We start from the raw sequence: 22,638 nt of genomic DNA, 5'->3' as shown, positions 1-22,638 counted from the left end.
TGCGCGCACTTTTTCAGTGATGTGTGCGTTATGTCGATTTTGAACGTGAGGTTCTGACCCAGCAGCCATGGCAAGGTTTACGGCTAGGGTTTCAGTAAGGTGTCCGGATAGGATAGGTTTATGAGCACACTTCGGTGTCAGCTGTGATGTGAGGGCGACAGTGAGATTGAATGACAGTGCTACCTTGAGACACAGGTGACTTTGATATTCATGTTAGGGTCAGGTACATCATTCGGGGCTACGGTTAGGATTCAATATGTGGGAATGTGTTCATGGGAGATACGGTTCCGCTGAGAGTCAGGAGAGGTCCCTGATGTGAGGGTGAATACAAAATTGGATCTCAGGTTTCTGCTTTGGTGGGGCTTACCTTAAAGGAATTCTGAGGAAAACGGAGCCGAGTCCTGGGCTAGAATGAGGTGTAAGTGCTTTGCAATGCTTACGTTCAGGATACCGCTACAATTACAATCTGAATCTGCCTCCAATGTGAGGGATAAGTCGACATTGAGTGCCACGTACATTGTGAACTCGGGGTGATGTCTGTGTTCACCGTGACGGTCAAGTTCATGTGCCAGGGCTACGCTCACGTTTCTGTGTGTGTAAACAGGTAACGTCAGGATTGTGCTTCGGCTACAGTGAGGTCCTGACTGTGATGTGAGATCGAGGGCGAGAGTCGGTCTCTCATTCACTATTTTGTGGGGCCTACAAGAAAGGTATTCTGATGGGTGAGGAACAGAATACAGGGCTAGGGTTAGAGTTAAGTGTTTGTTAATGCATATGGGCAGGAGAGCAGTATGATGACAGTGAGAATCTGGCTCTGATGTGAGGGTGAGGGCGACATTGAGTGACAGGTGTAGGGTGAGCTGTGGGTGTTGTCGATGTTGACTGTGAGGTATCAGTCCCAGGGGCAAGGGTACGTACGGTTAGGGTTATGGGTTCAGTAAGGTGTATGGGCTGGATAAGGTTATGTTTACATTTAGGACTCCGCTCTGATGTGAGGGAGACAGTGTGATTGAATGACAGTGTTACAGTGAGATATGTGCGACGACGATATTCATGGAAGGGGTCCGGTCCCATAGTCAGGGCTAGGGTTAGGGTTCGGTGTTTGAGAAGGTGTACCTTGGTGATAGGGTTTCGTTTCGAGTTAGTGTCCGTCTGTAATGTTAGGGTGAGTGCGATATTGGGTCTCGGGTGTACGATTTTTGTGGAGCTGACGATTAAAGCATTCTGATGGGTCCCGTGCACAGTCCAAGCCTAGGGTTAGGGTTACATGTTCTGTCAAGGGTATGGGCAGGATAGTGTTATTTCTGCAGTGAGGTGCTTTTTCTGATATGAGGGGGAGGGAGAGATTGAGTGACAGCATCGCGGTGACGTGTCGGTTGTGTCGATGCTGACCGTGAGGTTCCGATCCTGGCAACCGTGCAAGGGTTAGGGTTCAGGGTTCAGCAATGTGTACTGACAGGAGGGGGTTATCAGTACATTTAGGGGTCGGCTGAGACTTGAGGGCAACAGTGAGATTGAGTGACACTATTACGTTGAGACACGGGTGACGTTGATATTCACGGTAGGCGTCTGTTCCAAGAGTCAGGGCTAGGGTTAGTGTTCGGTGTTTGGGATGGTGTACGTTGGTGATAGTGTTTCAGTTCGAGTTACGTTTCGACTGTAATGGGAGGTTGAGTGTGAGATTGGGTCTTAGATTTATGATTTTGTGGGGCTGACCCTTAAAGCATTCTGATGGTTCCCATGCACACTCCAAGTCTACGGTTAGGGTTAGATGTTCGGTAATCGGTATGGGTAGGAGAGTGCTACTTTTACAGTGAGGTTCTGTCTCTGGTCTGAGGGTGAGGGCGAGATTGAGTGTCAGGTATATGTGGACCGGTGGGGTTTGTCAATGTTGTCCCTGACGTGTCAGGTCCAGGGGCCAGAGCTCGGGGTAGGGTTAAGAGTTCAGTGAGATGTGTAGGCATGATACGGTTCTGTTTCCATTTAGGACTCGGTTCTGATGTGAGCTACACAGCATGATTGAATGACAGTGTTACAGTGACACCAGGGTGACGTCGATGTTCATGGTAGGAGCCGTTACCTAGATTCAGTGCGGGGGTTATTGTTCGGTGTTTGGAAAGTTGTACGTGGGTGAAAGGATTCGATTCGTGTTAGCGTCCGGCTGTGATGTGAGGGTGACGGCGAGATTGCGCGCACTTTTTCGGTGATGTGTGCGTTATGTCGATTTTGACCGTGAGGTTCTGACCCAGCAGCCATGGCAAGGTTTACGGCTAGGGTTTCAGTAAGGTGTCCGGATAGGATAGGTTTATGAGCACACTTCGGTGTCAGCTGTGATGTGAGGGCGACAGTGAGATTGAATGACAGTGCTACCTTGAGACACAGGTGACTTTGATATTCATGTTAGGGTCAGGTACATCATTCGGGGCCAAGGTTAGGATTCAATATGTGGGAATGTGTTCATGGGATATACGGTTCCGCTTAGAGTCAGGAGAGGTCCCTGATGTGAGGGTGAATACAAAATTGGATCTCAGGTTTCTGCTTTGGTGGGGCTTACCTTAAAGGAATTCTGAGGAAAACGGCGCCGAGTCCTGGGCTAGAATCAGGTGTAAGTGTTTTGCAATGCTTACGTTCAGGATACCGCTACAATTACAATCTGAATCTGCCTCCAATGTGAGGGATAAGTCGACATAGAGTGCCACGTACATTGTGTACTCGGGGTGATGTCGGTGTTCACCGTGACGGTCAAGTTCATGTGCCAGGGCTACGCTTACGTTTCTGTGTTTGTAAACAGGTAACGTCAGGATTGTGCTTCGGCTACAGTGAGGTTCTGACTGTGATGTGAGATCGAGGGCGAGAGTCGGTCTCTCATTCACTATTTTGTGGGGCCTACAAGAAAGGTATTCTGATGGGTGAGGAACAGAATACAGGGCTAGGGTTAGAGTTAAGTGTTTGTTAATGCATATGGGCAGGAGAGCAGTATGATTACAGTGAGAATCTGGCTCTGATGTGAGGGTGAGGGCGACATTGAGTGACAGGTGTAGGGTGAGCTGTGGGTGTTGTCGATGTTGACTGTGAGGTATCAGTCCCAGGGGCAGGGGTACGTACGGTTAGGGTTATGGGTTCAGTAAGGTGTATGGGCTGGATAAGGTTATGTTTACATTTAGGACTCCGCTCTGATGTGAGGGAGACAGTGTGATTGAATGACAGTGCTACACTGAGATATGTGCGACGACGATATTCATGGAAGGGGTCCGGTCCCATAGTCAGGGCTAGGGTTAGTGTTCGGTGTTTGAGAAGGTGTACCTTGGTGATAGGGTTTCGCTTCGATTTAGGGTCCGTCTGTAATGATAGGGTGAGTGCGATATTGGGTCTCGGGTGTACGATTTTTGTGGAGCTGACGATTAAAGCATTCTGATGGTTCCCATGCACAGTCCAAGCCTAGGGTTAGGGTTACATGTTCTGTAAAGGGTATGGGCAGGATAGTGTTATTTCTGCAGTGAGGTGCTTTTTCTGATATGAGGGTGAGGGAGAGATTGAGTGACAGCATCGCGGTGACGTGTCGGTTGTGTCGATGCTGACCGTGAGGTTCCGATAATGGCATCCGTGCAAGGGTTAGGGTTCAGGGTTCAGCAATGTGTACTGACAGGATGGGGTTATCAGTACATTTAGGGGTCGGCTGAGATATGAGGGCAACAGTGAGATTGAATGACAGTATTACGTTGAGACACGGGTGACGTTGATATTCATGGTAGGCATCTGTTCCAAGTGTCAGGGCTAGGGTTAGTGTTCGGTGTTTGGGATGGTGTACGTTGGTGATAGTGTTTCAGTCCGAGTTACGTTTCGACTGTAATGGGAGGGTGAGTGGGATATTGGGTCTTAGGTTTATGATTTTGTGGGGCTGACCCTTAAAGCATTCTGATGGTTCCCATGCACACTCCAAGTCTACGGTTAGGGTTAGATGTTCGGTAATTGGTATGGGTAGGAGAATGCTACTTTTACAGTGAGGTTCTGTCTCTGGTCTGAGGGTGAGGGTGAGATTGAGTGTCAGGTATATGTGGAGCGGTGGGGTTTGTCAATGTTGTCCCTGACGTGTCAGGTCCAGGGGCCAGAGCTAGTGGTAGGGTTAAGTGTTCAGTGAGATGTGTAGGCATGATACGGTTCTGTTTCCATTTAGGACTCGGTTCTGACGTGAGCTACACAGCATGATTGAATGACAGTGTTACAGTGACACCACGGTGACGTCGATGTTCATGGTAGGAGCCTTTACCGAGATTCAGTGCGAGGGTTATTGTTCGGTGTTTGGAAAGTTGTACGTGGGTGAAAGGATTTGATTCGTGTTAGCGTCCGGCTGTGATGTGAGGGTGACGGCGAGATTGCGCGCACTTTTTCGGTGATGTGTGCGTTATGTCGATTTTGACCGTGAGGTTCTGACCCAGCAGCCATGGCAATGTTTACGGCTAGGGTTTCAGTAAGGTGTCCGGATAGGATAGGTTTATGAGCACACTTCGGTGTCAGCTGTGATGTGAGGGCGACAGTGAGATTGAATGACAGTGCTACCTTGAGACACAGGTGACTTTGATATTCATGTTAGGGTCAAGTACATCATTCGGGGCTAGGGATAGGATTCAATATGTGGGAATGTGTTCATGGGAAATACGGTTCCGCTTAGAGTCAGGAGAGGTCCCTGATGTGAGGGTGAATACAAAATTGGATCTCAGGTTTCTGCTTTGGTGGGGCTTACCTTAAAGGAATTCTGAGGAAAACGGCGCCGAGTCCTGGGCTAGAAACAGGTGTAAGTGTTTTGCAATGCTTACGTTCAGGATACCTCTACAATTACAATCTGAATATGCCTCCAATGTGAGGGATAAGTCGACATTGAGTGCCACGTACATTGTGAACTTGGGGTGATGTCGGTGTTCACCGTGACGGTCAAGTTCATGTGCCAGGGCTACGCTTAAGTTTCTGTGTTTGTAAACAGGTAACGTCAGGATTGTGCTTCGGCTACAGTGAGGTTCTGAATGTGATGTGAGATCGAGGGCGAGAGTCAGTCTCTAATTCACTATTTTGTGGGGCCTACAAGAAAGGTATTCTGATGGGTGAGGAACAGAATACAGGGCTAGGGTTAGAGTTAAGTGTTTGTTAATGCATATGGGCAGGAGAGCAGTATGATTACAGTGGGAATCTGGCTCTGATGTGAAGGAGAGGGCGACATTGTGTGACAGGTGTAGGGTGAGCTGTGGGTGTTGTCGATGTTGACTTTGAGGTATCAGTCCCAGGGGCAAGGGTACGTACGGTTACGGTTATGGGTTCAGTAAGGTGTATGGGCTGGATAAGGTTATGTTTACATTTAGGACTCCGCTCTGATGTTAGGGAGACAGTGTGATTGAATGACAGTGTTACAGTGAGATATGTGCGACGACGATATTCATGAAAGGGTTCCGGTCCCATAGTCAGGGCTAGGGTTAGTGTTCGGTGTTTGAGAAGGTGTACCTTGGTGATAGGGTTCAGTTTCGAGTTAGGGTCCGTCTGTAATGTTAGGGTGAGTGCGATATTGGGTCTCGGGTGTACGATTTTTGTGGAGCTGACGATTAAAGCATTCTGATGAGTCCCATGCACAGACCAAGCCTAGGGTTAGGTTTACATGTTCTGTAAAGGGTATGGGCAGGATAGTGTTATTTCTGCAGTGAGGTGCTTTTTCTGATATGATGGTGAGGGAGAGATTGAGTGACAGCATCTCGGTGACGTGTCGGTTGTGTCGATTCTGACCGTGAGGTTCCGAACCTGGCAAACGCGCAAGGGCTAGGGTTCAGGGTTCAGCAATGTGTACTTCCAGGATGGGGTTATCAGTACATTTAGGGGTCGTCTGAGATATGAGGGCAACAGTGAGATTGAATGACAGTGTTACGTTGAGACACGGGTGACGTTGATATTCACGGTAGGCGTCTGTTCCAAGAGTCAGGGATAGGGTTAGTGTTCGGTGTTTGGGATGGTGTACGTTGGTGATAGTGTTTCAGTTCGAGTTACGTTTCGACTGTAATGGGAGGGTGAGTGGGAGATTGGCTCTTAGGTTTATGATTTTGTGGGGCTGACCCTTAAAGCATTCTGATGGTTCCCATGCACACTCCAAGTCTACGGTTAGGGTTAGATGTTCGGTAATCGGTATGGGTAGGAGATTGCTACTTTTACAGTGAGGTTCTGTCTCTGGTTTGAGGGTCAGGGCGAGATTGAGTGTCAGGTATTTGTGGAGCGGTGGGGTTTGTCAATGTTGTCCCTGACTTGTCAGGTCCAGGGGCAAGAGCTAGGGGTAGGGTTAAGTGTTCAGTGAGATGTGTAGGCATGATACGGTTCTGTTTCCATTTAGGACTCGGTTCTGATGTGAGCTACACAGCATGATTGAATGACGGTGTTACAGTGACACCAGGGTGACGTCGATGTTCATGGTAGGAGCCTTTACCGAGATTCAGTGCGAGGGTTATTGTTCGGTGTTTGGAAAGTTGTACGTGGGTGAAAGTATTCGATTCGTGTTAGCGTCCGGCTGTGATGTGAGGGTGACGGCGAGATTGCGCGCACTTTTTCGGTGATGTGTGCGTTATGTCGATTTTGACCGTGAGGTTCTGACCCAGCAGCCATGGCAAGGTTTACGGCTAGGGTTTCAGTAAGGTGTCCGGATAGGATAGGTTTATGAGCACACTTCGGTGTCAGCTGTGATGTGAGGGCGACAGTGAGATTGAATGACAGTGCTACCTTGAGACACAGGTGACTTTGATATTCATGTTAGGGTCAGGTACATCATTCGGGGCCAAGGTTAGGATTCAATATGTGGGAATGTGTTCATGGGAGATACGGTTCCGCTTAGAGTCAGGAGAGGTCCCTGATGTGAGGGTGAATACAAAATTGGATCTCAGGTTTCTGCTTTGGTGGTGCTTACCTTAAAGGAATTCTGAGGAAAACGGCGCCGAGTCCTGGGCTAGAATCAGGTGTAAGTGTTTTGCGATGCTTACGTTCAGGATACCGCTACAATTACAATCTGAATCTGCCTCCAATGTGAGGGATAAGTCGACATTGAGTGCCACGTACATTGTGAACTCGGGGTGATGTCGGTGTTCACTGTGACGGTCAAGTTCATGTGCCAAGGCTACGCTCACGTTTCTGTGTGTGTAAACAGGTAACGTCAGGATTGTGCTTCGGCTACAGTGAGGTTCTGACTGTGATGTGAGATCGAGGGCGAGAGTCGGTCTCTCATTCACTATTTTGTGGGGCCTACAAGAAAGGTATTCTTAAGGGTGAGGAACAGAATACAGGGCTAGGGTTAGAGTTAAGTGTTTGTTAATGCATATGGGCAGGAGAGCAGTATGATTACAGTGACAATCTGGCTCTGATGTGAGGGTGAGGGCGACATTGAGTGACAGGTGTAGGGTGAGCTGTGGGTGTTGTCGATGTTGACTGTGAGGTATCAGTCCCAGGGGCAAGGGTACGTACGTTTAGGGTTATGGGTTCAGTAAGGTGTATGGGCTAGATAAGGTTATGTTTACATTTAGGACTCCGCTCTGATGTGAGGGAGACAGTGTGATTGAATGACAGTGTTACAGTGAGATATGTGCGACGACGATATTCATGGAAGGGGTCCGGTCCCATAGTCAGGGCTAGGGTTAGGGTTCGGTGTTTGAGAAGGTGTACCTTGGTGATAGGGTTTCGTTTCGAGTTAGGGTCCGTCTGTAATGTTAGGGTGAGTGCGATATTGGGTCTCGGGTGTACGATTTTTGTGGAGCTGACGATTAAAGCATTCTGATGGGTCCCGTGCACAGTATAAGCCTAGGGTTAGGGTTACATGTTCTGTCAAGGGTATGGGCAGGATAGTGTTATTTCTGCAGTGAGGTGCTTTTTCTGATATGAGGGTGAGGGAGAGATTGAGTGACAGCATCGCGGTGACGTGTCGGTTGTGTCGATGCTGACCGTGAGGTTCCGATCCTGGCAACCGTGCAAGGGTTAGGGTTCAGGGTTCAGCAATGTGTACTGACAGGATGGGGTTATCAGTACATTTAGGGGTCCGCTGAGATATGAGGGCAACAGTGAGATTGAATGACACTATTTCGTTGAGACACGGGTGACGTTGATATTCATGGTAGGTGTCTGTTCCAAGAGTCAGGGGTAGGGTTAGTGTTCGGTGCTTGGGATGGTGTACGTTGGTGATAGTGTTTCAGTTCGAGTTACGTTTCGACTGTAATGGGAGGGTGAGTGGGAGATTGGATCTTAGGTTTATGATTTTGTGGGGCTGACCCTTAAAGCATTCTGATGGTTCCCATGCACACTCCAAGTCTACGGTTAGGGTTAGATGTTCGGTAATCGGTATGGGTAGGAGATTGCTACTTTTACAGTGAGGTTCTGTCTCTGGTCTGAGGGTGAGGGCGAGATTGAGTGTCAGGTATATGTGGAGCGGTGGGGTTTGTCAATGTTGTCCCTGACGTGTCAGGTCCAGGGGCCAGAGCTAGGGGTAGGGTTAAGTGTTCAGTGAGATGTGTAGGCATGATACGGTTCTGTTTCCATTTAGGACTCGGTTCTGATGTGAGCTACACAGCATGATTGAATGACAGTGTTACAGTGACACCGGGGTGACGTCGATGTTCATGGTAGGAGCCTTTACCGAGATTCAGTGCGAGGGTTATTGTTCGGTGTTTGGAAACTTGTACGTGGGTGAAAGGATTTGATTCGTGTTAGCGTCCGGCTGTGATGTGAGGGTGACGGCGAGATTGCGCGCACTTTTTCAGTGATGTGTGCGTTATGTCGATTTTGAACGTGAGGTTCTGACCCAGCAGCCATGGCAAGGTTTACGGCTAGGGTTTCAGTAAGGTGTCCGGATAGGATAGGTTTATGAGCACACTTCGGTGTCAGCTGTGATGTGAGGGCGACAGTGAGATTGAATGACAGTGCTACCTTGAGACACAGGTGACTTTGATATTCATGTTAGGGTCAGGTACATCATTCGGGGCTACGGTTAGGATTCAATATGTGGGAATGTGTTCATGGGAGATACGGTTCCGCTGAGAGTCAGGAGAGGTCCCTGATGTGAGGGTGAATACAAAATTGGATCTCAGGTTTCTGCTTTGGTGGGGCTTACCTTAAAGGAATTCTGAGGAAAACGGAGCCGAGTCCTGGGCTAGAATGAGGTGTAAGTGCTTTGCAATGCTTACGTTCAGGATACCGCTACAATTACAATCTGAATCTGCCTCCAATGTGAGGGATAAGTCGACATTGAGTGCCACGTACATTGTGAACTCGGGGTGATGTCTGTGTTCACCGTGACGGTCAAGTTCATGTGCCAGGGCTACGCTCACGTTTCTGTGTGTGTAAACAGGTAACGTCAGGATTGTGCTTCGGCTACAGTGAGGTCCTGACTGTGATGTGAGATCGAGGGCGAGAGTCGGTCTCTCATTCACTATTTTGTGGGGCCTACAAGAAAGGTATTCTGATGGGTGAGGAACAGAATACAGGGCTAGGGTTAGAGTTAAGTGTTTGTTAATGCATATGGGCAGGAGAGCAGTATGATGACAGTGAGAATCTGGCTCTGATGTGAGGGTGAGGGCGACATTGAGTGACAGGTGTAGGGTGAGCTGTGGGTGTTGTCGATGTTGACTGTGAGGTATCAGTCCCAGGGGCAAGGGTACGTACGGTTAGGGTTATGGGTTCAGTAAGGTGTATGGGCTGGATAAGGTTATGTTTACATTTAGGACTCCGCTCTGATGTGAGGGAGACAGTGTGATTGAATGACAGTGTTACAGTGAGATATGTGCGACGACGATATTCATGGAAGGGGTCCGGTCCCATAGTCAGGGCTAGGGTTAGGGTTCGGTGTTTGAGAAGGTGTACCTTGGTGATAGGGTTTCGTTTCGAGTTAGTGTCCGTCTGTAATGTTAGGGTGAGTGCGATATTGGGTCTCGGGTGTACGATTTTTGTGGAGCTGACGATTAAAGCATTCTGATGGGTCCCGTGCACAGTCCAAGCCTAGGGTTAGGGTTACATGTTCTGTCAAGGGTATGGGCAGGATAGTGTTATTTCTGCAGTGAGGTGCTTTTTCTGATATGAGGGGGAGGGAGAGATTGAGTGACAGCATCGCGGTGACGTGTCGGTTGTGTCGATGCTGACCGTGAGGTTCCGATCCTGGCAACCGTGCAAGGGTTAGGGTTCAGGGTTCAGCAATGTGTACTGACAGGAGGGGGTTATCAGTACATTTAGGGGTCGGCTGAGACTTGAGGGCAACAGTGAGATTGAGTGACACTATTACGTTGAGACACGGGTGACGTTGATATTCACGGTAGGCGTCTGTTCCAAGAGTCAGGGCTAGGGTTAGTGTTCGGTGTTTGGGATGGTGTACGTTGGTGATAGTGTTTCAGTTCGAGTTACGTTTCGACTGTAATGGGAGGTTGAGTGTGAGATTGGGTCTTAGATTTATGATTTTGTGGGGCTGACCCTTAAAGCATTCTGATGGTTCCCATGCACACTCCAAGTCTACGGTTAGGGTTAGATGTTCGGTAATCGGTATGGGTAGGAGAGTGCTACTTTTACAGTGAGGTTCTGTCTCTGGTCTGAGGGTGAGGGCGAGATTGAGTGTCAGGTATATGTGGACCGGTGGGGTTTGTCAATGTTGTCCCTGACGTGTCAGGTCCAGGGGCCAGAGCTCGGGGTAGGGTTAAGAGTTCAGTGAGATGTGTAGGCATGATACGGTTCTGTTTCCATTTAGGACTCGGTTCTGATGTGAGCTACACAGCATGATTGAATGACAGTGTTACAGTGACACCAGGGTGACGTCGATGTTCATGGTAGGAGCCGTTACCTAGATTCAGTGCGGGGGTTATTGTTCGGTGTTTGGAAAGTTGTACGTGGGTGAAAGGATTCGATTCGTGTTAGCGTCCGGCTGTGATGTGAGGGTGACGGCGAGATTGCGCGCACTTTTTCGGTGATGTGTGCGTTATGTCGATTTTGACCGTGAGGTTCTGACCCAGCAGCCATGGCAAGGTTTACGGCTAGGGTTTCAGTAAGGTGTCCGGATAGGATAGGTTTATGAGCACACTTCGGTGTCAGCTGTGATGTGAGGGCGACAGTGAGATTGAATGACAGTGCTACCTTGAGACACAGGTGACTTTGATATTCATGTTAGGGTCAGGTACATCATTCGGGGCCAAGGTTAGGATTCAATATGTGGGAATGTGTTCATGGGATATACGGTTCCGCTTAGAGTCAGGAGAGGTCCCTGATGTGAGGGTGAATACAAAATTGGATCTCAGGTTTCTGCTTTGGTGGGGCTTACCTTAAAGGAATTCTGAGGAAAACGGCGCCGAGTCCTGGGCTAGAATCAGGTGTAAGTGTTTTGCAATGCTTACGTTCAGGATACCGCTACAATTACAATCTGAATCTGCCTCCAATGTGAGGGATAAGTCGACATAGAGTGCCACGTACATTGTGTACTCGGGGTGATGTCGGTGTTCACCGTGACGGTCAAGTTCATGTGCCAAGGCTACGCTCACGTTTCTGTGTGTGTAAACAGGTAACGTCAGGATTGTGCTTCGGCTACAGTGAGGTTCTGACTGTGATGTGAGATCGAGGGCGAGAGTCGGTCTCTCATTCACTAGTTTGTGGGGCCTACCCGAAAGGTATTCTGATGGGTGAGGAACAGAATACAGGGCTAAGGTTAGAGTTAAGTGTTTTTTAATGCATATGGGCAGGAAAGCAGTATGATTACAGTGAGAATCTGGCTCTGATGTGAGGGTGAGGTCGACATTGAGTGACAGGTGTAGGGTGAGCTGTGGGTGTTGTCGATGTTGACTGTGAGGTATCAGTCCCAGGGGCAAGGGTACGTACGGTTAGGGTTATGGGTTCAGTAAGGTGTATGGGCTGGATAAGGTTATGTTTAGATTTAGGACCCCGCTCTGATGTGAGGGAGACAGTGTGATTGAATGACAGTGTTACAGTGAGATATGTGCGACGACGATATTCATGGAAGGGGTCCGGTCCCATAGTCAGGGCTAGGGTTAGGGTTCGGTGTTCGAGAAGGTGTACCTTGGTGATAGGGTTTCGTTTCGAGTTAGGGTCCGTCTGTAATGTTAGGGTGAGTGCGATATTGGGTCTCGGGTGTACGATTTTTGTGGAGCTGACGATTAAAGCATTCTGATGGGTCCCGTGCACAGTCCAAGCCTAGGGTTAGGGTTACATGTTCTGTCAAGGGTATGGGCAGGATAGTGTTATTTCTGCAGTGAGGTGCTTTTTCTGATATGAGGGTGAGGGAGAGATTGAGTGACAGCATCGCGGTGACGTGTCGGTTGTGTCGATGCTGACCGTGAGGTACCGATCCTGGCAACCGTGGAAGGGTTAGGGTACAGGGTTCAGCAATGTGTACTGACAGGATGGGGTTATCAGTACATTTAGGTGTCGGCTGAGATATGAGGGCAACAGTGAGATTGAATGACACTATTACGTTGAGACACGGGTGACGTTGATATTCATGGTAGGCGTCTGTTCCAAGAGTCAGGGCTAGGGTTAGTGTTCGGTGCTTGGGATGGTGTACGTTGGTGATAGTGTTTCAGTTCGAGTTACGTTTCGACTGTAATGGGAGGGTGCGTGGGAGATTGGGTCTTAGGTTTATGATTTTGTGTGGCTGACCCTTAAAGCATTCTGATGGTTCCCATGCACACTCCAAGTCTACGGTTAGGGTTAGATGTTCGGTAATCGGTATGGGTAGGAGAGTGCTACTTTTACAGTGAGGTTCTGTCTCTGGTCTGAGGGTGAGGGCGAGATTGAGTGTCAGGTATATGTGGAGCTGTGGGGTTGGTCAATGTTGTCCCTGACGTGTCAGGTCCAGGGGCCAGAGCTAGGGGTAGGGTTAAGTGTTCAGTGAGATGTGTAGGCATGTTACGGTTCTGTTTCCATTTAGGACTCGGTTCTGATTTGAGCTACACAGCATGATTGAATGACAGTGTTACAGTGACACCAGGGTGACGTCGATGTTCATGGTAGGAGCCTTTACCGAGATTCAGTGCGAGGGTTATTGTTCGGTGTTTGGAAAGTTGTACGTGGGTGAAAGGATTTGATTCGTGTTAGCGTCCGGCTGTGATGTGAGGGTGACGGCGAGATTGCGCGCACTTTTTCGGTGATGTGTGCGTTATGTCGATTTTGACCGTGAGGTTCTGACCCAGCAGCCATGGCAAGGTTTACGGCTAGGGTTTCAGTAAGGTGTCCGGATAGGATAGGTTTATGAGCACACTTCGGTGTCAGCTGTGATGTGAGGGTGACAGTGAGATTGAATGACAGTGCTACCTTGAGACACAGGTGACTTTGATATTCATGTTAGGGTCAGGTACATCATTCGGGGCCAAGGTTAGGATTCAATATGTGGGAATGTGTTCATGGGAGATACGGTTCCGCTTAGAGTCAGGAGAGGTCCCTGATGTGAGGGTGAAAACAAAATTGGATCTCAGGTTTCTGCTATGGTGGGGCTTACCTTAAAGGAATTCTGAGGAAAATGGCGCCGAGTCCTGGGCTAGAATCAGGTGTAAGTGTTTTGCAATGCTTACGTTCAGGATACCGCTACAATTACAATCTGAATCTGCCTCCAATGTGAGGGATAAGTCGACATTGAGTGCCACGTACATTGTGAACTCGGGGTGATGTCGGTGTTCACCGTGACGGTCAAGTTCATGTGCCAAGGCTACGCTCACGTTTCTGTGTGTGTAAACAGGTAACCTCAGGATTGTGCTTCGGCTACAGTGAAGTTCTGACTGTGATGTGAGATCGAGGGCGAGAGTCGGTCTCTCATTCACTATTTTGTGGGGCATACTAGAAAGGTATTCTTATGTGTGATTAACAGAATACAGGGCTAGGGTTAGAGTTAAGTGTTTGTTAATGCATATGGGCAGGAGAGCAGTATGATTACAGTGAGAATCTGGCTCTGATGTGAGGGTGAGGGCGACATTGAGTGACAGGTGTAGGGTGAGCTGTGGGTGTTGTCGATGCTGACTGTGAGGTATCAGTCCCGGGGGCAAGGGTACGTACGGTTAGGGTTATGGGTTCAGTAAGGTGTATGGGTTGGATAAGGTTATGATTTCATTTAGGACTCCGCTCTGATGTGAGGGAGACAGTGTGATTGAATGACAGTGTTACAGTGAGATATGTGCGACGACGATATTCATGGAAAGGGTCCGGTCCCATAGTCAGGGCTAGGGTTACGGTTCGGTGTTTGACAAGGTGTACCTTTGAGATAGGGTATCGTTTCGAGTTAGGGTCCGTCTGTAATGTTAGGGTGAGTGCGATATTGGGTCTCGGGTGTACGATTTTTGTGGAGCTGACGATTAAAGCATTCTGATGGGTCCCGTGCACAGTCCAAGCCTAGGGTTAGGGTTACATGTTCAGTAAAGGGTATGGGCAGGATAGTGTTATTTCTGCAGTGAGGTGCTTTTTCTGATATGAGGGTGAGGGAGAGATTGAGTGACAGCATCGCGGTGACGTGTCGGTTGTGTCGATGCTGACCGTGAGGTTCCGATCCTGGCAACCGTGCAAGGGTTAGGGTTCAGGGTTCAGCAATGTGTACTGACAGGATGAGGTTATCAGTACATTTAGGGGTCGGCTGAGATATGAGGGCAACAGTGAGATTGAATGACACTATTACGTTGAGACACGGGTGACGTTGATATTAATGGTAGGCGTCTGTTCCAAGAGTCAGGGCTAGGGTTAGTGTTCGGTGCTTGGGATGGTGTACGTTGGTGATAGTGTTTCAGTTCGAGTTACGTTTCGACTGTAATGGGAGGGTGAGTGTGAGATTGGGTCTTAGGTTTATGATTTTGTGGGGCTGACCCTTAAAGCATTCTGATGGTTCCCATGCACACTCCAAGTCTACGGTTAGGGTTAGATGTTCGGTAATCGGTATGGGTAGGAGAGTGCTACTTTTACAGTGAGGTTCTGTCTCTGGTCTGAGGGTGAGGGCGAGATTGAGTGTCAGGTATATGTGGAGCGGTGGGGTTTGTCAATGTTGTCCCTGACGTGTCAGGTCCAGGGGCCAGAGCTAGGGGTAGGGTTAAGTGTTCAGTGAGATGTGTAGGCATGATACGGTTCTGTTTCCATTTAGGACTCGGTTCTGATGTGAGCTACACAGCATGATTGAATGACAGTGTTACAGTGACACCAGGGTGACGTCGATGTTCATGGTAGGAGCCTTTACCGAGATTCAGTGCGAGGGTTATTGTTCGGTGTTTGGAAAGTTGTACGTGGGTGAAAGGATTTGATTCGTGTTAGCGTCCGGCTGTGATGTGAGGGTGACGGCGAGATTGCGCGCACTTTTTCGGTGATGTGTGCGTTATGTCGATTTTGACCGTGAGGTTCTGACCCAGCAGCCATGGCAAGGTTTACGGCTAGGGTTTCAGTAAGGTGTCCGGATAGGATAGGTTTATGAGCACACTTCGGTGTCAGCTGTGATGTGAGGGCGACAGTGAGATTGAATGACAGTGCTACCTTGAGACACAGGTGACTTTGATATTCATGTTAGGGTCAGGTACATCATTCGGGGCCAAGGTTAGGATTCAATATGTGGGAATGTGTTCATGGGAGACACGGTTCCGCTTAGAGTCAGGAGAGGTCCCTGATGTGAGGGTGAATACAAAATTGGATCTCAGGTTTCTGCTTTGGTGGGGCTTACCTTAAAGGAATTCTGAGGAAAACGGCGCCGAGTCCTGGGCTAGAATCAGGTGTAAGTGTTTTGCAATGCTTACGTTCAGGATACCGCTACAATTACAATCTGAATCTGCCTCCAATGTGAGGGATAAGTCGACATTGAGTGCCACGTACATTGTGAACTCGGGGTGATGTCGGTGTTCACCGTGACGGTCAAGTTCATGTGCCAAGGCTACGCTCACGTTTCTGTGTGTGTAAACAGGTAACCTCAGGATTGTGCTTCGGCTACAGTGAAGTTCTGACTGTGATGTGAGATCGAGGGCGAGAGTCGGTCTCTCATTCACTATTTTGTGGGGCATACTAGAAAGGTATTCTTATGTGTGATTAACAGAATACAGGGCTAGGGTTAGAGTTAAGTGTTTGTTAATGCATATGGGCAGGAGAGCAGTATGATTACAGTGAGAATCTGGCTCTGATGTGAGGGTGAGGGCGACATTGAGTGACAGGTGTAGGGTGAGCTGTGGGTGTTGTCGATGCTGACTGTGAGGTATCAGTCCCGGGGGCAAGGGTACGTACGGTTAGGGTTATGGGTTCAGTAAGGTGTATGGGTTGGATAAGGTTATGATTTCATTTAGGACTCCGCTCTGATGTGAGGGAGACAGTGTGATTGAATGACAGTGTTACAGTGAGATATGTGCGACGACGATATTCATGGAAAGGGTCCGGTCCCATAGTCAGGGCTAGGGTTACGGTTCGGTGTTTGACAAGGTGTACCTTTGAGATAGGGTATCGTTTCGAGTTAGGGTCCGTCTGTAATGTTAGGGTGAGTGCGATATTGGGTCTCGGGTGTACGATTTTTGTGGAGCTGACGATTAAAGCATTCTGATGGGTCCCGTGCACAGTCCAAGCCTAGGGTTAGGGTTACATGTTCAGTAAAGGGTATGGGCAGGATAGTGTTATTTCTTCAGTGAGGTGCTTTTTCTGATATGAGGGTGAGGGAGAGATTGAGTGACAGCATCGCGGTGACGTGTCGGTTGTGTGGATGCTGACCGTGAGGTTCCGATCCTGGCAACCGTGCAAGGGTTAGGGTTCAGGGTTCAGCAATGTGTACTGACAGGATGAGGTTATCAGTACATTTAGGGGTCGGCTGAGATATGAGGGCAACAGTGAGATTGAATGACACTATTACGTTGAGACACGGGTGACGTTGATATTAATGGTAGGCGTCTGTTCCAAGAGTCAGGGCTAGGGTTAGTGTTCGGTGCTTGGGATGGTGTACGTTGGTGATAGTGTTTCAGTTCGAGTTACGTTTCGACTGTAATGGGAGGGTGAGTGTGAGATTGGGTCTTAGGTTTATGATTTTGTGGGGCTGACCCTTAAAGCATTCTGATGGTTCCCATGCACACTCCAAGTCTACGGTTAGGGTTAGATGTTCGGTAATCGGTATGGGTAGGAGAGTGCTACTTTTACAGTGAGGTTCTGTCTCTGGTCTGAGGGTGAGGGCGAGATTGAGTGTCAGGTATATGTGGAGCGGTGGGGTTTGTCAATGGTGTCCCTGACGTGTCAGCTCCAGGGGCCAGAGCTAGGGGTAGGGTTAAGTGTTCAGTGAGATGTGTAGGCATGATACGGTTCTGTTTCCATTTAGGACTCGGTTCTGATGTGAGCTACACAGCATGATTGAATGACAGTGTTACAGTGACACCAGGGTGACGTCGATGTTCATGGTAGGAGCCTTTACCGAGATTCAGTGCGAGGGTTATTGTTCGGTGTTTGGAAAGTTGTACGTGGGTGAAAGGATTTGATTCGTGTTAGCGTCCGGCTGTGATGTGAGGGTGACGGCGAGATTGCACGCACTTTTTCGGTGATGTGTGCGTTATGTCGATTTTGGCCGTGAGGTTCTGTCCCAGCAGCCATGGCAAGGTTTACGGCTAGGGTTTCAGTAAGGTGTCCGTATAGGAAAGGTTTATGAGCACACTTCGGTGTCAGCTGTGATGTGGGGGCGACAGTGAGATTGAATGACAGTGCTACCTTGAGACACAGGTGACTTTGATATTCATGTTAGTGTCAGGTACATCATTCAGGGCTAGAGTTAGGATTCAATATGTGGGAAAGTGTTCATGGGAGATACGGTTCCGCTTAGAGTCAGGAGAGGTCCCTGATGTGAGGGTGAATACAAAATTGGATCTTAGGTTTCTGCTTTGGTGGGGCTTACCTTAAAGGAATTCTGAGGAAAACGGCGCCGAGTCCTGGGCTAGAATTAGGTGTAAGTGTTTTGCAATGCTTACGTTCAGGATACCGCTACAATTACAATCTGAATCTGCCTCCAATGTGAGGGATAAGTCGACATTGAGTGCCACGTACATTGTGAACTCGGGGTGATGTCGGTGTTCACCGTGACGGTCAAGTTCATGTGCCAGGGCTACGCTCACGTTTCTGTGTGTGTAAACAGGTAACGTCAGGATTGTGCTTCGGCTACAGTGAGGTTCTGACTGTGATGTGAGATCGAGGGCAAGAGTCGGTCTCTCATTCACTATTTTGTGGGGCCTACAAGAAAGGTATTCTGATGGGTGAGGAACAGAATACAGGGCTAGGGTTAGAGTTAACTCTTTGTTAATGCATATGGGAAGGAGAGCAGTATGATTACAGTGAGAATCTGGCTCTGATGTGAGGGTGAGGGCGACATTGAGTGACAGGTGTAGGGTGAGCTGTGGGTGTTGTCGATGTTGACTGTGAGGTATCAGACCCGGGGGAAAGGGTACGTACGGTTAGGATTATGGGTTCAGAAAGGTGTATGGGCTGGATAAGGTTATGTTTACATTTAGGACTCCGCTCTGATGTGAGGGAGACAGTGTGATTGAATGACAGTGTTACAGTGAGATATGTGCGACGACGATATTCATGGAAGTTGTCCGGTCCCATAGTCAGGGCTAGGGTTAGGGTTCGGTGTTTGAGAAGGTGTACCTTGGTGATAGGGTTTCGTTTCGAGTTAGGGTCCGTCTGTAATGTTAGGGTGAGTGCGATATTGGGTCTCGGGTGTACGATTTTTGTGGAGCTGACGATTAAAGCATTCTGATGGGTCCCGTGCACAGTCCAAGCCTAGGGATAGGGTTACATGTTCTGTAAAGGGTATGGGCAGGATAGTGTTATTTCTGCAGTGAGGTGCTTTTTCTGATATGAGGGTGAGGGAGAGATTGAGTGACAGCATCGCGGTGACGTGTCGGTTGTGTGGATGCTGACCGTGAGGTTCCGATCCTGGCAACCGTGCAAGGGTTAGGGTTCAGGGTTCAGCATTGTGTACTGACAGGATGGGGTTATCAGTACATTGAGGGGTCGGCTGAGATATGAGGGCAACAGTGAGATTGAATGACACTATTACGTTGAGACACGGGTGACGTTGATATTCATGGTAGGCGTCTGTTCCAAGAGTCAGGGCTAGGGTTAGTGTTCGGTGCTTGGGATGGTGTACGTTGGTGATAGTGTTTCAGTTCGAGTTACGTTTCGACTGTAATGGGAGGGTGAGTGGGAGATTGGGTCTTAGGTTTATGATTTTGTGGGGCTGACCCTTAAAGCATTCTGATGGTTCCCATGCACACTCCAAGTCTACGGTTAGGGTTAGATGTTCGGTAATCGGTATGGGTAGGAGAGTGCTACTTTTACAGTGAGGTTCTGTCTCTGGTCTGAGGGTGAGGGCGAGATTGAGTGTCAGGTATATGTGGAGCGGTGGGGTTTGTCAATGTTGTCTCTGACGTGTCAGGTCCAGGGGCCAGAGCTAGGGGTAGGGTTAAGTGTTCAGTGAGATGTGTAGGCATGATACGGTTCTGTTTCCATTTAGGACTCGGTTCTGATGTGAGCTACACAGCATGATTGAATGACAGTGTTACAGTGACACCAGGGTGACGTCGATGTTCATGGTAGGAGCCTTTACCGAGATTCAGTGCGAGGGTTATTGTTCGTTGTTTGGAAAGTTGTACGTAGGTGAAAGCATTTGATTCTTGTTAGCGTCCGGCTGTGATGTGAGGGTGACGGCGAGATTGCGCGCACTTTCTCGGTGATGTGTGCGTTATGTCGATTTTGACCGTGAGGTTCTGACCCAGCAGCCATGGCAAGGTTTACGGCTAGGGTTTCAGTAAGGTGTCCGGATAGGATAGGTTTATGAGCACACTTCGGTGTCAGCTGTGATGTGAGGGAGACAGTGAGATTGAATGACAGTGCTCCCTTGAGACACAGGTGACTTTGATATTCATGTTAGGGTCAGGTACATCATTCGGGGCTAGGGTTAGGATTCAATATGTGGGAATGTGCTCATGGAGATACGGTTCCGCTTAGAGTCAGGAGAAGTCCCTGATGTGAGGGTGAATTCAAAATTGGATCTCAGGTTTCTACTTTGGTGGGGCTTACCTTAAAGGAATTCTGAGGAAAACGGCACCGAGTCCTGGGCTAGAATGAGGTGTAAGTGCTTTGCAATGCTTACGTTCAGGATACCGCTACGATTACAATCTGAATCTGACTCCAATGTGAGGGATAAGTCGACATTGAGTGCCACGTACATTGTGAACTCGGGGTGATGTCGGTGTTCACCGTGACGGTCAAGTTCATGTGCCAGGGCTACGCTCACGTTTCTGTGTGTGTAAACAGGTAACGTCAGGATTGTGCTTCGGCTACAGTGAGGTTCTGACTGTGATGTGAGATCGAGGGCGAGAGTCGGTCTCTCATTCACTATATTGTGGGGCCTACAAGAAAGGTATTCTGATGGGTGAGGAGCAGAATACAGGGCTAGTGTTAAAGTTAAGTGTTTGTTAATGCATATGGGCAGGAGAGCAGTATGATTACAGTGAGAATCTGGCTCTGATGTGAGGGTGAGGGCGACATTGAGTGACAGGTGTAGGGTGAGCTGTGGCTGTTGTCGATGTTGACTGTGAGGTATCAGTCCCGGGGACAAGGGTACGTACGGTTAGGGTTATGGGTTCAGTAAGGTGTATGGGCTGGATAAGGTTATGTTTACATTTAGGACTCCGCTCTGATGTGAGGGAGACAGTGTGATTGAATGACAGTGTTACAGTGAGATATGTGCGACGACGATATTCATGGAAGGGGTCCGGTCCCATAGTCAGTGCTAGGGTTAGGGTTCGGTGTTTGAGAAGGTGTACCTTGGTGATAGGGTTTCGTTTCGAGTTAGGGTCCGTCTGTAATGTTAGGGTGAGTGCGATATTGGGTCTCGGGTGTACGATTTTTGTGGAGCTGACGATTAAAGCATTCTGATGGGTCCCGTGCACAGTCCAAGCCTAGGGTTAGGGTTACATGTTCTGTAAAGGGTATGGGCAGGATAGTGTTATTTCTGCAGTGAGGTGCTTTTTCTGATAAGAGGGTGAGGGAGAGATTGAGTGACAGCATCGCGGTGACGTGTCGGTTGTGTGGATGCTGACCGTGAGGTTCCGATCCTGGCAACCGTGCAAGGGTTAGGGTTCAGGGTTCAGCAATGTGTACTGACAGGATGGGGTTATCAGTACATTGAGGGGTCGGCTGAGATATGAGGGCAACAGTGAGATTGAATGACACTATTACGTTGAGACACGGGTGACGTTGATATTCATGGTAGGCGACTGTTCCAAGAGTCAGGGCTAGGGTTAGTGTTCGGTGCTTGGGATGGTGTACGTTGGTGATAGTGTTTCAGTTCGAGTTACGTTTTGACTGTAATGGGAGGGTGAGTGGGAGATTGGGTCTTAGGTTTATGATTTTGTGGGGCAGACCCTTAAAGCATTCTGATGGTTCCCATGCACACTCCAAGTCTACGGTTAGGGTTAGATATTCGGTAATCGGTATGGGTAGGAGAGTGCTACTTTTACAGTGAGGTTCTGTCTCTGGTCTGAGGGTGAGGGCGAGATTGAGTGTCAGGTATATGTGGAGCGGTGGGGTTTGTCAATGTTGTCCCTGACGTGTCAGGTCCAGGGGCCAGAGCTACGGGTAGGGTTAAGTGTTCAGTGAGATGTGTGGGCATGATACGGTTCTGTTTCCATTTAGGACTCGGTTCTGATGTGAGCTACACAGCATGATTGAATGACAGTGTTACAGTGACACCAGGGTGACGTCGATGTTCATGGTAGGAGCTTTTACCGAGATTCAGTGCGAGGGTTATTGTTCGGTGTTTGGAAAGCTGTACGTGGGTGAAAGGATTTGATTCGTGTTAGCGTCCGGCTGTGATGTGAGGGTGACGGCGAGGTTGCGCGCACTTTTTCGGTGATGTGTGCGTTATGTCGATTTTGACCGAGAGGTTCTGACCCAGCAGCCATGGCAAGGTTTACGGCTAGGGTTTCAGTAAGGTGTCAGGATAGGATAGGTTTATGAGCACACTTCGGTGTCAGCTGTGATGTGAGGGCGACAGTGAGATTGAATGACAGTGCTACCTTGAGACACAGGTGACTTTGATATTCATGTTAGGGTCAGGTACATCATTCGGGGCGAGGGTTAGGATTCAATATGTGGGAATGTGCTCATGGGAGATACGGTTCCGCTTAGAGTCAGGAGAGGTCCCTGATGTGAGGGTGAATACAAAATTGGATCTCAGGTTTCTGCTTTGGTGGGGCTTACCTTAAAGGAATTCTGAGGAAAACGGAGCCGAGTCCTGGGCTAGAATGAGGTGTAAGTGCTTTGCAATGCTTTCGTTCAGGATACCGCTACAATTACAATCTGAATCTGCCTCCAATGTGAGGGATAAGTCGACATTGAGTGCCACGTACATTGTGAACTCGGGGTGATGTCGGTGTTCACCGTGACGGTCAAGTTCATGTGCCAGGGCTACGCTCACGTTTCTGTGTGTGTAAACAGGTAACGTCAGGATTGTGCTTCGGCTACAGTGAGGTTCTGACTGTGATGTGAGATCGAGGGCGAGAGTCGGTCTCTCATTCACTATTTTGTGGGGCCTACAAGAAAGGTATTCTGATGGGTGAGGAACAGAATACAGGGCTAGGGTTAGAGTTAACTGTTTGTTAA

Source organism: Manis javanica, chromosome 1 (genome assembly GCF_040802235.1).
Source record: "Manis javanica isolate MJ-LG chromosome 1, MJ_LKY, whole genome shotgun sequence".
Taxonomy (NCBI): domain Eukaryota; kingdom Metazoa; phylum Chordata; class Mammalia; order Pholidota; family Manidae; genus Manis; species Manis javanica.
This window is presented reverse-complemented; position numbering follows the sequence as displayed.